Source organism: Orcinus orca, chromosome 2, assembly GCF_937001465.1.
Source record: "Orcinus orca chromosome 2, mOrcOrc1.1, whole genome shotgun sequence".
Lineage (NCBI taxonomy): Eukaryota > Metazoa > Chordata > Mammalia > Artiodactyla > Delphinidae > Orcinus > Orcinus orca.
Genome location: NC_064560.1, coordinates 93522189 through 93536623, shown reverse-complemented (window position 1 = coordinate 93536623; position 14435 = coordinate 93522189). Strand labels below are relative to the sequence as shown.

At 40.8% G+C, this 14435-nt stretch overlaps 1 protein-coding gene and 2 non-coding genes across 3 annotated transcripts in view; 2 read left to right on the top strand and 1 right to left on the bottom strand.

Moving 5' to 3' along the window:
• Nucleotides 1-8442, bottom strand: part of PARP16 (poly(ADP-ribose) polymerase family member 16) — a 49107-nt gene extending 40665 nt beyond the window's left edge. The window contains exon 1 of the mRNA XM_033437158.2: nucleotides 8319-8442. The gene's annotated coding sequence lies outside the window, so the exon portion shown is untranslated. The remainder of the gene's footprint in view (nucleotides 1-8318) is intronic.
• On the top strand, nucleotides 2614-2728 carry LOC117203184 (U5 spliceosomal RNA). The gene has a single exon (XR_004485845.1). It is a non-coding gene; the product is annotated as a U5 spliceosomal RNA (small nuclear RNA).
• Nucleotides 8443-8743: 301 nt separating the features above from the next.
• Nucleotides 8744-8859, top strand: LOC117203183 (U5 spliceosomal RNA). Its single transcript, XR_004485844.1, has one exon. It is a non-coding gene; the product is annotated as a U5 spliceosomal RNA (small nuclear RNA).
• Nucleotides 8860-14435: the final 5576 nt, after the last annotated feature.

Sequence of the window (14435 nt, the reverse complement as noted above, 5' to 3'; positions counted from 1 at the left end):
TATCATCAGAAAATCTACAAACAACAAATGCTGGAGAGGGTGTGGAGAAAAGGGAACCCTCTTGCACTGTTGGTGGGAATGTAAATTGATACAGACACTATGGAGAACAGTATGGAGGTTCCTTAAAAAACTAAAAGTAGAACTACCATACAACCCAGCAATCCCACTACTAGTTATATACCCAGAGAAAACCATAATTCAAAAAGACATATGCACCCCAATATTCATTGCAGCACTATTTACAATAGCCAGGTAATGGAAGCAATCTAAATGCCCATCAACAGACAACTGGGTAAAGAAGATGTGGTACATATACACAGTGGAATATTACTCAGCCATAAAAAGGAATGAAATTGGGTCATTTGTAGAGACGTGGATGGATCTAGAGACTGTCATACAGAGTGAAGTAAGTCAGAAAGAGAAAAACAAATATCATATATTAACACATATATGTGGAACCTAGAAAAATAGTTCAGATGAACTGGTTTGCAGGGCAGAAATTGAGACAGAGATGTAGAGGACAAACGTATGGACACCAAAGGGGGAAAGCGGCGGGGGGTGGGGGTGGGGTGGTGTGATGAATTGGGAGACTGGGATTGACATGTATGCACTGATGTGTATAAAATGGATGACTAATAAGAACCTGCTGTATAAAAAAATAAAATTCAAAAAAAAGTCATCCTTCACCAAAAAAATTGATTAATTAATTAATTAATTAAAATAAATTATAAATAAAAAGTTAGGGAAGGGCTTCCCTGGTGGTGCAGTGGTTGAGAGTCTGCCTGCCGATGCAGGGAATGCGGGTTCGTGCCCCGGTCTGGGAAGATCCCGCGTACCGCGGAGCGGTTAGGCCCGTGAGCCATGGCCACTGAGCCTGTGCTCCACAACGGGAGAGGCCACAGCAGTGAGAGGCCTGTGTACCGCAAAAAAAAAAAAAAAGGGGGGGTGGGAAAGAACTACCATACAACCCAGCAATCCCACTACTGGGCATAAACCCTGAGGAAACCATAATTCAAAAGGAGTCATGTACCACAATGTTCATTGCAGCACTATTTACAATCGCCAGGACATAGAAGCAACCTAAGTGTCCATCGACAGATGAACGGATAAAGAAGATGTGGCACATATATACAATGGAATATTACTCAGCCATAAAAAGAAATGAAATTGAGTTATTTGTAGTGAGGTGGATGGACCTAGAGTCTCATACAGAGTGAAGTAAGTCAGAAAGAAAAAAACAAAGACCGTATTGTCACATATATATGGAATCTAAAAAAAAAAAAAAAGGTTCTGAAGAACCTAGGGGCAGGACAGGAATAAAGACACAGACATAGAGAATGGACTTGAGGACACAGGGAGGGAAGGGTAAGCTGGGACGAAGTGAGAGAGTGTCATGGAATTATATATGCTACCAAATGTAAAATAGATAGCTAGTGGGAAGCAGCCATATAGCACAGTGAGATCAGCTCCGTGTTTTGTGACCACCTAGAAGGGTGGGATAGGGAGGGTGGGACGGAGATGCAAGAGGGAAGAGATATGGGGATATATGTATATGTATAGCTGATCCACTTTGTTATAAAGCAGAAACTAACACACTATTGTAAAGCAACTATACTCCAATAAAGATGTTAAAAAATTTAAAAGAAAAAAAAAGAGTGAAGTAAATCTAACCAAAATAATCTTTATGGTAAAATTATAAAACTGTATGAAATGACATAAAAAGTAGACCTCAATGATGGGAAAGATTCATAATGTTCATGAATATGATATACAATGTTATATGATATATAAATAACATTTTTAAAGTAATAAAATGAATACTTGATGCCTCCCTCCCAGTTTACAAAAAACGATATTGCCAACACCTTTGAAACCTCTGTGGTCCTTTCCACAATCTTACCCCTCACTCCACACTGCAGGTAACCAGTATCCTGGATTTCATATTAACCATTACTTTGCTATTCTCATGGCTCACCCCCGCCCCAACTATCAGAAAATTATTTTATTTAAAAGATATCATAGGGCTTCCCTGGTGGCGCAGTGGTTGAGAGTCCGCCTGCCGATGCAGGGGACACGGGTTCGTGCCCCGGTCCGGGAGGATCCCACGTGCCGCGGAGCGGCTGGGCCCATGGGCCATGGCCGCTGAGCCTGCGCGTCAGGAGCCTGTGCTCTGCAACGGGAGAGGCCACGAGGCCCGCGTACCGCAAAAAAAAAAAAAAAAAAAAAGATATCATAGTCCCAGTGTACAAATAGATAAAATCATAACGTCTCTAGTAGACAAGGATGGAGTTAAGATCCCAGGCAGCCAAGCCACCGCTTTGCCTCTTAAAGGTGGCCCCAGAGCAATGGTTGAATACAGTACTAAAATATTTCCGGAGTGTAAAGGGAGATTATTCAGGTTCATTTGCATACCCATAATACACTGCAAATAGTTTAATTGTTTTCAAGTTAATAAAAATTTCTTTCTTACTCAACTTTTCTAAGTATGAAAATATTATTTTCAGAATTCCTTGAATAAATTTATTCCGGCAGTAACTCTGGGAATTAAATAGCCACCATCAGTGAACTAGGAGTTGTAGTTACTGGAAAAATGAGTTACGCAAATTGTTCGGTATACTCTGGTTTCTCTTCATATCGAATAAATCTTTCGCCTTTTACTAAAGATTTCCGTGGAGAGAAACAACTGAGTCTTGACAATAATTTTTTGAGGCCTTGCTTTGGTAAGGCTGCCTAACTGTGGTGAAAACAGAAAAAGTAATACTTTTTTGCTTTTAAGAGCAAAATTACTTGCAAGTTTTTGTCTGGCGATATATGCGGGTGTGTTGATGTGAAATTAATTTTCTAGATACTTGTGTTCCACGAGGTGTAGCTTTAGGTGTTTGTAGTTTTTTTCTGTTCTTTAATCTCTGGGGGTGGGGGGGTGGTTACAGAGTTACATATTTTGCAGATGATATGCAAATAAAAGCTAGATTGGGGCTTTCCTGGTGTTCCAGTGGGTAAGACTTCCTGGTCCCCGTACAGAATACCGAGTTTCAATCCAGCTAGATCCTGTATGCATACGTGCCACAACTAAGAATCCCTAAAAAGCCCACATTCTGCAACTAAAACCCAGTACAGCCTAAATAAATACTGAAGTAAAAGGGAAAATTATCATTTTTTAAAAAAGAAGCTTGATAAAAGAGAAACAGGTGAAATTGATATTAATAACAGTTTACTTAATCAAATAGGTTTTTCTAAAACGTTGTATGTTCTGTGTCTGGATAATATAAGTAATCATTGAGTGGGACTTCTCTGGTGGTCTAGTGGTAAAAAATCCATTTTCCAGTGTAGGAGCCTGCAGGCTGCCACTTCGACCCCATGCAACCAAAATAAACAAATAAAACAAAAATAAAAGAATTCCAAATCTTTTCGTTCAACAGAGTGTAGGGAAGACTTACTTCAGTTGTCACCTGAAAATTCATTATATGGTAGTATAACCAAGCAGGACACTATGGGGTCTTCCCAAGTCAGAACCCCCCACACACACACACAGTGTCCTCTGCCTGCTTCCTGTTTGTAAAAAAAACTTTAGCCTCCTAGGCCTTCCGGAAGTTCCAAATAATAAACTTAAGCAGAGAAGTGAGAAAATGCAGAAACAAGGGAAAACGGTCAAGCAAAACAAAAAAATTGTTCAGCTATTAAACAAAGTCAAGGACTTTTAGTTCCCCCTCAAGGTCTACAGATAATATTCTGAGCTATATTCTTTGAGCTGTTTTGCAGAGACTGAAATCCCCATCAGAAAAAAGAAGTTAACTGTATGCTGACCACAAGTACATAGACCCCAGCTGTGTTGGAACCGCCTGAAGATTGATGATGTTGATTCCCTATTAATTCACCACCAACCAATCAGAAGAATGTCCACAGCTGATTACTCACACCACAACCCTCTCCTGCACCCTGTCTTCAGAAACATTTTCCTGAAAACCATCAGGCCTTAACTACCTGGATTCCTTGCTTGGCGCCCTGCAATGAATGCTGCACTTTCCTTCACCAGAACCGAGCGTCAGGGGAATTACTGGAGGCGTGGGCGAGCAGACCCAAGTTCTATTTGGTCACAGTAGTGAGTGACACTGTTGAAACCCCTTCCATCTACTGATTCATGGGGAAAAGCTTTCTCAGGTTACAGCTATAAAAACGGGGGTGGGGGGAAGCATTGAAACTGAACTCTGTCTTCTCTAGCAATAAGTATTGGGTTGGCCAAAAAGTTCATTCGGCTTTTTCCGTTAAGATGTTAAAACCCCGAACTAACTCTTTTACCAACCCAATACTACGCATCCATCTAATTAACAAATGCTGTTCCAACACAATGACTTTTTTTTAAATTTTTTTTTGTTGTTGTTGTTCTCTGCCAATGTAAGAGGTGGAAAGTATCTCTTGGAAACTTTATTTATTTATTTAAATATTTATTCATTTTGGCTGCTCTGGGTGTTAGTTGCAGCATGTGGGAACTTCGTTGCAGTGTGCGGGATCTTTAGTGTGGCACACATGCGGGATCTAGTTCTCTGACAAGGGATTGAACCTGGGCCCCCTGCATTGGGAGTGCAGAGTCTTACCCACTGGACCACCAGGGAAGTTCCGACACTTTTATGTTTAATAATTATCAAAAGTTGTAATATATTTATGTTGTATTGATCAAGCATGTACTAATAACTGTAATAAGTCAATCCAGAAGAAAAACATTAGTGCATAAAATTTTAAGTTCAGGGACTTCCCTGATGGTCCAGTGGGTAAGAATCCACACTCCCGAAGCAGGGGGCCCAGGTTCGATCACTGGGTGGGGAACTGGATCCTGCATGCATGCCACAATTAAGAGTCTGCATGCCACAACTAAGAGTCCACATGCCGCAACTAAACATGCCACAACGAAAATCCCACGTGCTGCAACTAAGACCCAGAGAGCCTAAATAATAAATATTTTTAAAAATTTTTAAGGATTTGAAAGGATTAAAGGATGTGAAAAAAGTTTTAAAATTCAATTAATGTACTTGTTTTGTCATAGAAGAATATGATTGGGTGATCAATAAAATACTTTCAGGTATAAAAATGTAATTGTATTAAATTCTTGGGGAAATGGAAGCGGGAAAAAAAGTTCAAGAATCAAAAGGAATTATGCAAAAGCTTAAAAAAAAACCCAAAACATTACAGGGACTTCACTGGTGGTGCAGTGGTTAAGAATCCGCCTGCCAATGCAGGGGACATAGGTTCAAGCCCTGGTCTGGGAAGATCCCACATGCCGCGGAGCAACTAAGCCCGTGTGCCACAACTACTGAGCTTGCGCTCTAGAGCCCACGAGCCACAATTACTGAAGCCCGCGTGCTTAGCGCCTGTGCTCCGAAACAAGAGAAGCCACCGCAATGTGAAGCCCGCGCACCACAACGAAGAGTAGCCCCCGCTCTCTGTAACTAGAGAAAGCCCGTGTGCAGCAACGAAGACCCAACGCAGCCAATAAATAAATTTATTTATTAAAAAATAATTACAAACGGTAGGTATCAAATTTCTTGGGTATTTATCTTCCACTGGTTACAATTTAAAGTGATGTAACAGGGGCAGAACAGGAATAAAGACACAGATGTAGAGAATGGACTTGAGGACACAGGGAGGGAGAAGGTTAAGCTGGGACGAAGTGAGAGATCAGCATTGACATATATACATTACCAAAAGTAAAACAGATAGCTAGTGGGAAGCAGCCGCATAGCACAGGGAGATCAGCTCGGTGCTTTGTGTCCACCTAGAGGCGTGGGATAGGGTGGGTGGGAGGGAGACGCAAGAGGGAGGAGATATGGGGATATATGTATATGTATAGCTGATTCACTTTGTTATACAGCAGAAACTAATACAACATTGTAAAGCAATTATGCTCCAATAATGATGTAAAAAAAAATTAAGTGATGTAACAATTTAGAGTATCAATATTTACAATGTACAATATTCATCTTTTGCATCTATTTAAACATATCATGTTGTAAGTTATCTTACGAAAACGGTACATATGATCTTTAAAATGTGCAAGAGAAACATAGTTTCAAAATTCTTTCAGTGAGGCCTGAGAGAAAACGTTGGAATCCCTGTCCTTAAGAGGTGGGCCTTGTGGCAGGAATTGAACACTAAAAGGGAAGCAGCACCTCCCTGTGGCAAATAGACGTTGCAGCAGAAATGAGCAAGGGACAAGAGCTGAGACCTAGAGGCTCAGTTCACCTTCCACAGAAGCGTGCTTCTCCACTGCAGAATCTGAAAGGGTTAGGTGTCGTTCCAACTCTCAGACCTGCCACTTGTAGCTGTGGCCTCTGGAATCCAGCCACAACAAATAGGAACCAGAGAACAATCCACAAGAACAGGAAAGGCTAGGGACTTCCCTGGCGGCGCAGCGGTTAAGAATCTGCCTGCCAATGCAGGGGACACAGGTTCGAGCCCTGGTCCGCGAAGATCCCACATGCCGCAGAGCAACTAAGCCCGTGCACCACAAGTGCTGAGCCTGTTCTCTAGAGCCCGCAAGCCACAACTACTGTGCCACAACTACTGTGCCCGCGTGCCACGACTACTGAAGCGCGTGTGCCTAGAGCCCGTGCTCTGCAACAAGAGAAGCCACCGCAATGAGAAGCCCATGCACCACAAGAGAGTAGCCCCAACTCGTCGCAACTAGAGAAAGCCAGCGCGCAGCAATAAAGACCTAACGCAGCCAAAAATAAATAAAACTTTAATTAATAAATAAATAAAAGTAAGGAGTCCTATTAATTGAATATCCACTGTGAAAAGTAGCTCTTTCCTTTACTTAAAAAAAAAAAAGTTAACCTTCCTTGTGGTCCTCTAACCAGTGAAAGCTGCCCAGGACCTTCTAGAATGGAGGAGACCAAAGGTCCCCTACAATCTCGGAGCAGGGAAACACTCTTCAGAGAGTTGCTCCTTTCCTGTCCCCTCAGTGCCTTAGCCCCAGGCCAAGCCCTGTGAGGTAAATAGCTATCATTGTAGTGCTGGACCTCTGCATCTCCATGGGTCTTTAACTCCCCATTACTCTGTGAAATACAGCAAGAATGCAAAAGAGTATCAAAACAAATGTAGGTGTGAATGAATCTCACAAACATTATGCTAAGTGAAAGAAGCCAGTCACAAAAAGCCACAGGTTTTATGCTTCCATTTATATGAAATGTCCAGAATCGGTGCAGACAGAAAGCAGGTTAGTGTTTGGTAGAGGCTGGGGAATGGGGAAGATGGGGAATAACTGCTAATGGGTACAGTTTCTTTTTGGGTTGATGATGATGTTCTAAAACTACACTGTGGGGACTTCCCTGGTGGTCCAGTGGTTAAGACTCTGAGCTTCCACTGCAGGAGGGGCAGGTTCCATCCCTGTTGGGGGAACTAAGATCCCACATGCCCCGCGGGGAAGGCCAAAAAAACCTAAAAAGAAACCTAAAAAAACCCCACTAGACTTTGATGATCGCACAATTCTGTGAATATGCTAAAAACCACTGAATTGTACACGTTAAATTGGTGAACTTTATGGTAAGTGGATTATATCCCCCCAAAAGCTGTTTTTAAAATGTATTAGACAAATTTAAATCAAATATATGTCAAATGTGATCGACTTGTTAGCAAAAGAACCAGCAAAAAGAAATGCAAACAAACATGACAGCTCAGAGAAGGTGTCAAAGTTGGGAAGTGGAACACTGACACAAGATGCCAGAAAAAAAAAAAAAAAAGGAGCTTCAGTTTCCTTTCCCAAGATGGTTCAGTTACTACAATAGTTAAGAAGGAGTCTGTGTAGGCCGGGCGACCCAGCAGCTGAGCACCGCTGAGGAGAGTACAGCTCATTTTAAAAACACAGGATGAGACTCGAGGTCTGAAACTGAAATACAAGATTTCATCGCCATAAGTAGCATCAGATGAGGAGGCAGGAAACCTGAAACCGAACGGAGGGCGCAATCTCCATTTTTTTTTTTTTTTTTTTTTTTTTTTTTTTTTTGCCGCTTAGCTTAAGGGATCTTAGTTCCCCCACCAGGGATGGAACCCCGCCCAGGAAGTGAAAGCTCCGAGTCCTAACCACTGGACCGCCAGGGAATTCCGCAAGCTGCAATTTTAAAGAGGACACCGCTACGAATTTTTCACAAACGGCATAATATTCTGAGTGTACATCCCAGACGTGCACGGTGCAAAACAGACAAAACACCTGTGCGCCTACCACTCACTTTAAGAAAAAGGAAATTGTCAAATTTTAAAACTCCCGAATGCCCTCACTCCACCAAAGGGAGAAAACCACGGTCCTGAATTTTGTGCCGATTACTTACTTGCTATTTTTTTCTTTTCCAATTTAACTGCAAAGTCTTTAACAGAAATCAAACTCAGACGTACAAATGTACAAAACATAAAACCTGGGTCTCTGATCAGTCCGGCGTGTGGATGCCAGCCTGCCAATCCTCCGCTTCGCCGCCTAGTGGTGACGCAGGGGCACTGTGTGAATACTAGTATCTTTCCCGAACGGAAAGGACGCAGGCTTGCCTTATTTGCATACCCACAGTGCACTGCACATAGTACAAGTTTAAAATGGCAAAATTTTAAATTATCTTCTACTTATATTTTCTAAAATTAGACCCTTTATTTACAGACTAGTCTAGAAATTTTTGTTCAGGCACTGGATCTTGGTGTTAACTAGCCACTATCAGTGGTCTAGGAGTTTCTCTTACCCCAGGTGTGAGTTACAAAAATGTTTGTTATACTCTGGTTTCTCTTCAGATCGTATAAATCTTTCGCCTTTTACTAAAGATTTCCGTGGAGAGGAACAACTCTGAGTTTTAAACTAATTTTTTGAGGCCTTGTTTCGGCAAGGCTACTTAAAGCTGTCAAAAAATGAGACTCATTGTGGGGGGGAGCGTCTGTTAAGCCATATTTCCGGGTTTTGTTTTCTTGTTTTGTGTGAGAGTTATCGCTAACAGTAATGTTCCATAAAGAGACTGCTACCAAGCAATCAATGTAGTTTTGATCGTAGTTTGATCACTGTGGATTTAGAATATTTTTGTTTGCGTTCTACGTTTTCTGGAACTGTCATTGTTCCGAAGAAAATTCAAACTTAAATGGGGATATTCCGAATCTTTACCGGTAGAAAGTGGTTATAGCCCTGGAGACACTTACTGGTTTTTTTTTGATGTTGTTGTTAAGTGATATCAGGTGTTCATAGACTCACTTTCCATTTCTTTAGAGGTGGATTTAAAAGAGAAGCATGTTTTGTTTTAATCCAGTAAATCTGTTTACCGTTGACACGTGTAATCAACGTGAAAAAATGGGAAGCAGTTTTCTTTTTAATTGGCGTATAATTGATTTACAATGGTGTGTTAGTTTCTGGTTTATAACAAAGTGAATCAGTTATACATATACATATGTCCCCATATCTCTTCTCTCTTGCGTCTGCCTCCCTCCCACCTTCCCTATCTCACTTCTCCAGGCGGTCACAAAGCACAGAGCTGATCCCCCCGGGAAGCAGTTTCTTGGTTCTTTGTTTTACGAGGACTCTGGAATGCGTTGCGTGTGTTATGCTCAGTACACTTAAATTACGACTAGTCACCTTCTTAAGAGCGCAAGAGGTATTTGTGGCTGGTGGTAGTACTGGACAGCTCAGCTCTGTGGAATTACAGTGTACTTACAAGACACAGTCCGTAGATCTTGTTTTTCCTTCATGGATTTAGAATTGCTTAGTTTGTTTTGCTGCTTCCAAGTTTTGGTTATTAGAAGAATGTTATCTCTGGGACTGAAACTGGTGGTCCAGTGAAATCTGCCTTGCAATGCAAGGGAAACAGGTTTGATCGGTGGAGACGGAAGTAAGATCCTATATGCCGTCTGCAACAACGAAAGATCCCGCACCCTTAAACGAAGATTCTGCGTGTCACGACGGAGACGCGACGGACGCAGTCAAAAGAAGTTTTAAAAAGGGAATCTTTAGAAGAATAAAGACTGCTTTAAAAATAATAATAATGTTACTCCTGGTGCGTTCCTAGAGTGTGGAAAGGAGTTGCAGGTTCTCAGGGCAGGCAGGTGTAATAATTTTTCCCCATAGTGCTTACACTTCCTCCAATGGTCTATGCATATTCTCATTGCCTCTCGGCCGTACTGGCCGTTGGTATGCTCAGACTTTAAGTTTTGTTCATCTGGTAATCATGAAATTGTTTTACAGTAGTGTTCTTTTTTTTATTAATTTATATATTTTTGGCTGCGTTGGGTCTGCGTTGCTGCGCGCGGGCTTTCTCTAGTTGCAGCGAGTGAGGGCTACTCTTTGTTGCGGTGTGCTTCCTTGTCCTTGCGGGGGCTTCTCTTGTGGCGGACCACGGGCTCCAGGTGCGTGAGCTTTAGTAGTTTGTGCCACGTGGGCTCAGTAGTTGTAGCTTGCGGGCTCTAGACCACAGGCTCAGTAGTTGTGGCGCACGGGTCTAATTGCTCCCTGGCAGGTAGGATCTTCCCGGACCAGGGCTGGAACCCGTGCCCCCTACAGTAGCAAGAGGATTCTTAACCACTATGCCACCAAGGAAGCCTCCTGTCCATTTTTCTTATAGTGTCTCCTGGTGAGCTGGTCTAAATTTTAATGTCAGATTGATCTCTTTAAAATTTTTTTATTGTGATTTGTGCTTTTTCAGTGTGTTTTATTTAATAAATATCTCAAATTATTAAAGCGATTCTATATCTTTTAAAGTTATGTCTTTCATATTTAAGTCCTTGATTCACCAGGAACTGAATTTTTGTATAGAATGTGAAGTGTGGATCATTTTTATCTCCCCCCCAAAATGATAACAATTGCCCAGCACTATTGATTTTTTTTAAAGGTTATTTTCATATCAGAGTAATGGTTTTTATTTTTTTAATATTTATTTATTTATTTGGCTGCTTTAGTCTTATTGCAGGACGCGGGCTCTCTAATTGTGCGTGCTCTCTAGTTGTGGTGCACGAGCTCCAGAGCACATGGGCTGTGTAGTTGCGGCGCCTGGGCTTAGTTGTCCCACGGCACCAGCACCACTTTTTTTTTTTTTTTTTTGGTGTTGTCACTGAATGTTTATTGAATGAATCACTAGTACCATCCACCAGCACTATTTTATTGATTGATGTCTTTTTCCCCACTGATCTGCAGTGACAGCTCTGACATACATCAGCTTTCCTTACATGCATGGGAATGTTTCTACACTATTTTTTCTTTTCACATCACTCTGTTGAGGTCTGATTGACATACAAAGAGCTGCATATGTTTAATGTGTGCAACTTGAGTTTGGAGTTAAGTACAGACCCATGAAAATGTTACCACAATCAATGCCATAAACATTCTGGGCTCTCTATTCTATTCCATGGGTCTAATTTATCTATCCCTGAGCTAACATCACATATCCTAATTCCTGTGGGTTTATAACAATACTTGAAACTGGTAGGCATAATCCCCCTCTTTGGTTTTCTTTCCAGAACTAACTTGGCTATCCTTTGTCCTTCCAAAAATGTTTAGAATTGCCTTGTTGATTTTCATGAAAATCCCTATTGGATCTGAATTTAATACATAAATTATTGAGGGAGAATTGAAGTTTCATCTTACTCATGGACATGATTTGTCTATGTTTAGGTCTTCTTTATTATTTTTCAATTAAGTGTTACATTTTTCTACTAAAGATGTATCTTTTGTTAATTTTTAAAATTGCATGTCCTAATTGTGCATTCACGTTTTATACAAATGCAACTGACTCTTCTCATTAACTCTAATAATTGTGTGTAGATTATTTTGAATTTTCTACCTACACAATTTTTTTTAACTTTTTTTTTTTTTTTTTTTTTGGCCATACCATGCAGCATGCAAAATCTTAGTTCCCCTACCAGGGATCGAACCCGGGCCCTTAGCAGTGAGAGCTCAGAGTCCTGATTCACTGGAATTCACTGGATTGTCAGGGAATTCCCTCTACACATTTTTTTTTAACATCTTTATTGGAGTATAACTGCTTTACAGTGTTGTGTTTCTGCTGTATAACAAAGTGAATCAGCTATATGCATACGTCTATCCCCATATTCCCTCGCTCTTGCATCTCCTTCCCACCCTCCTTATCCCACCCCACTAGGTGGTCGCAAAGCACCTAGCTGATCTCCCTGTGCCATGCAGCTGCTGCCCACTAGCTAGCTATTTTACATTTGGCAGTGTATATATGTCAATCCCACTCTCTCACTTCGTCCCAGCTTACCCTTTCCCTCCCCTTGTCCTCAAGTCCATTCTCTATGTCTGTGTCTTTATTCATGTCCTGCCCCTAAGTTAAGAAACTTTTTTTTTTTTTAAGATTCCATATATATGTGTTAGCATACGGTATTTGTTTTTCTCTTTCTGACTTACTTCACTCTGTATGACAGACTGTAAGTCCATCCACCTCACTACAAATAACTCAATTTCATTTCTTTTTCTAGCTGAGTAACATTCCATTGTATACATGTGCCACATCTTCTTTATCCATTCGTCTGTCGATGGACATTTAGATTGCTTCCATGTCCTGGCTATTGTAAATAGTGCTGCAATGAACATTGTGGTACATGACTCTTTTTGAATTATGGTTTCCTCAGGGTTTATGCCCAGTAGTGGGATTGCTGGGTCATATGGTAGTTCTATTTTCAGTTTTTAAGGAACTTCCATACTGTTCTCCATAGTGGCTGTATCAATTTACATTCCCACCAACAGTATGAGAGGGTTCCCTTTTCTCCACACCCTCTCCAGCATTTACTGTTTGTAGATTTTTTGATGATGGCCATTCTGACCGGTGTGAGGTGATACCTCATTGTAGTTTTGATTTGCATTTCTCTAATGATTAGTTATATTGAGCATCTTTTCATGTGTTTGTTGGCAATCTGTATATATTCTTTGGAGAAATGTCTATTTAGGTCTTTTGCCCATTTTTGGATTGGGTTGTTTGTTTTTTTGATATTGAGCTGCATAAGCTGCTTGTATATTTTGGAGATTAATCCTTTGTCAGTTGCTTCGTTTGCAAATATGTTCTCTCATTCTGAGGGTTGTCTTTTCATCTTGTTTATGGTTTCCTTTGCTTTGCAAAAGCTTTTAAGTTTCATTAGGTCCCATTTGTTTATTTTTGTTTTTATTTCCATTTCTCTAGGAGGTGGGTCAAAAAGGATCTTGCTGTGATTTATGTCATAGAGTGTTCTGCCTATGTTTTCCTCTAAGAGTTTGATAGTGTCTGGCCTTACATTTAGGTCTTTAATCCATTTTGAGTTTATTTTTGTGTATGGTGTTAGGAAGTGTTCTTTTTTGTTTTTTTAAAACAGGATTTATTTATTTATTAAATCTTATTTATTTATTTTGGGGTGCATTGGGTCTTCGTTTCTGTGCGCAGGCTTTCTCTAGTTGCGGAGAACGGGGGCTACTCTTCGTTGCAGTGCGCAGGCTACTCATTGCAGTGGCTTCTCTTGTTGTGGAGCATGGGCTCTAGGTGCATGGACTTCAATAGTTGCAGCACGCAGGTTCAGTAGTTGTGGCTCACGAGCTCTAGAGCACAGGCTCAGTAGTTGTAGTGCACGGGCTTAGTTGCTCCGCGGCATGTGGGATCTTCCTGGACCAGGACTCAAACCTGTGTCCCCTGCATTGGCAGGCGGATTCCTAACCACTGTGCCACCAGGGAATTCCCAGAAGTGTTCTAATTTCATTCTTTTACATGTAGCTGTCCAGTTTTCCCAGCACCACTTATTGAAGAGGCTGTCTTTTCTTCACTGTATACTCTTGCCTCCTTTATCAAAGATAAGGTGACCATATGTGCATGGGTTTATCTCTGGACTTTCTATCCTGTTCCATTGATCTATATTTCTGTTTTTGTGGCACTACCATACTGTCTTGATTACTGTAGTTTTAGTATAGTCTGAAGTCCGGGAGCCTGATTCCTCCAGCTCCATTTTTCTTTCTCAAGATTGTTTTGGCTATTTGGGGTCTTTTGTGTTTCCATACAAATTGTGCAATTTTTTGTTCTAGTTCTGTGAAAAATGCCATTGGTAGTTTGATAGGGATTGCACAGAATTTGTAGAGTGCTTTGGGTAGTATAGTCATTTTCACAATGTTGATTCTTCCAATCCAAGAACATAGTATATCTCTCCATCTGTTTGTATCATCTTTAATTTCTTTCATCAGTGTCTTATAATTTTCTTCATACAGGTCTTTTGTCTCCTTAGGTAGGTTTATTCCTAGGTATTTCATTCTTTTTGTTGCAGTGGTAAATGGGAGTGTTTCCTTAATTTCTCTTTCAGATTTTTTCATCATTAGTATATAGGAATGCAAGAGATTTCTGTGCATTAATTTTGTATCCTGCTACTCTACCAAATTCATTGATTAGATCTAGTAGTTTTCTGGTAGCATCTTAGGATTCTCTATGTATAGTATCATGTCATCTGCAAAAAGTGACAGT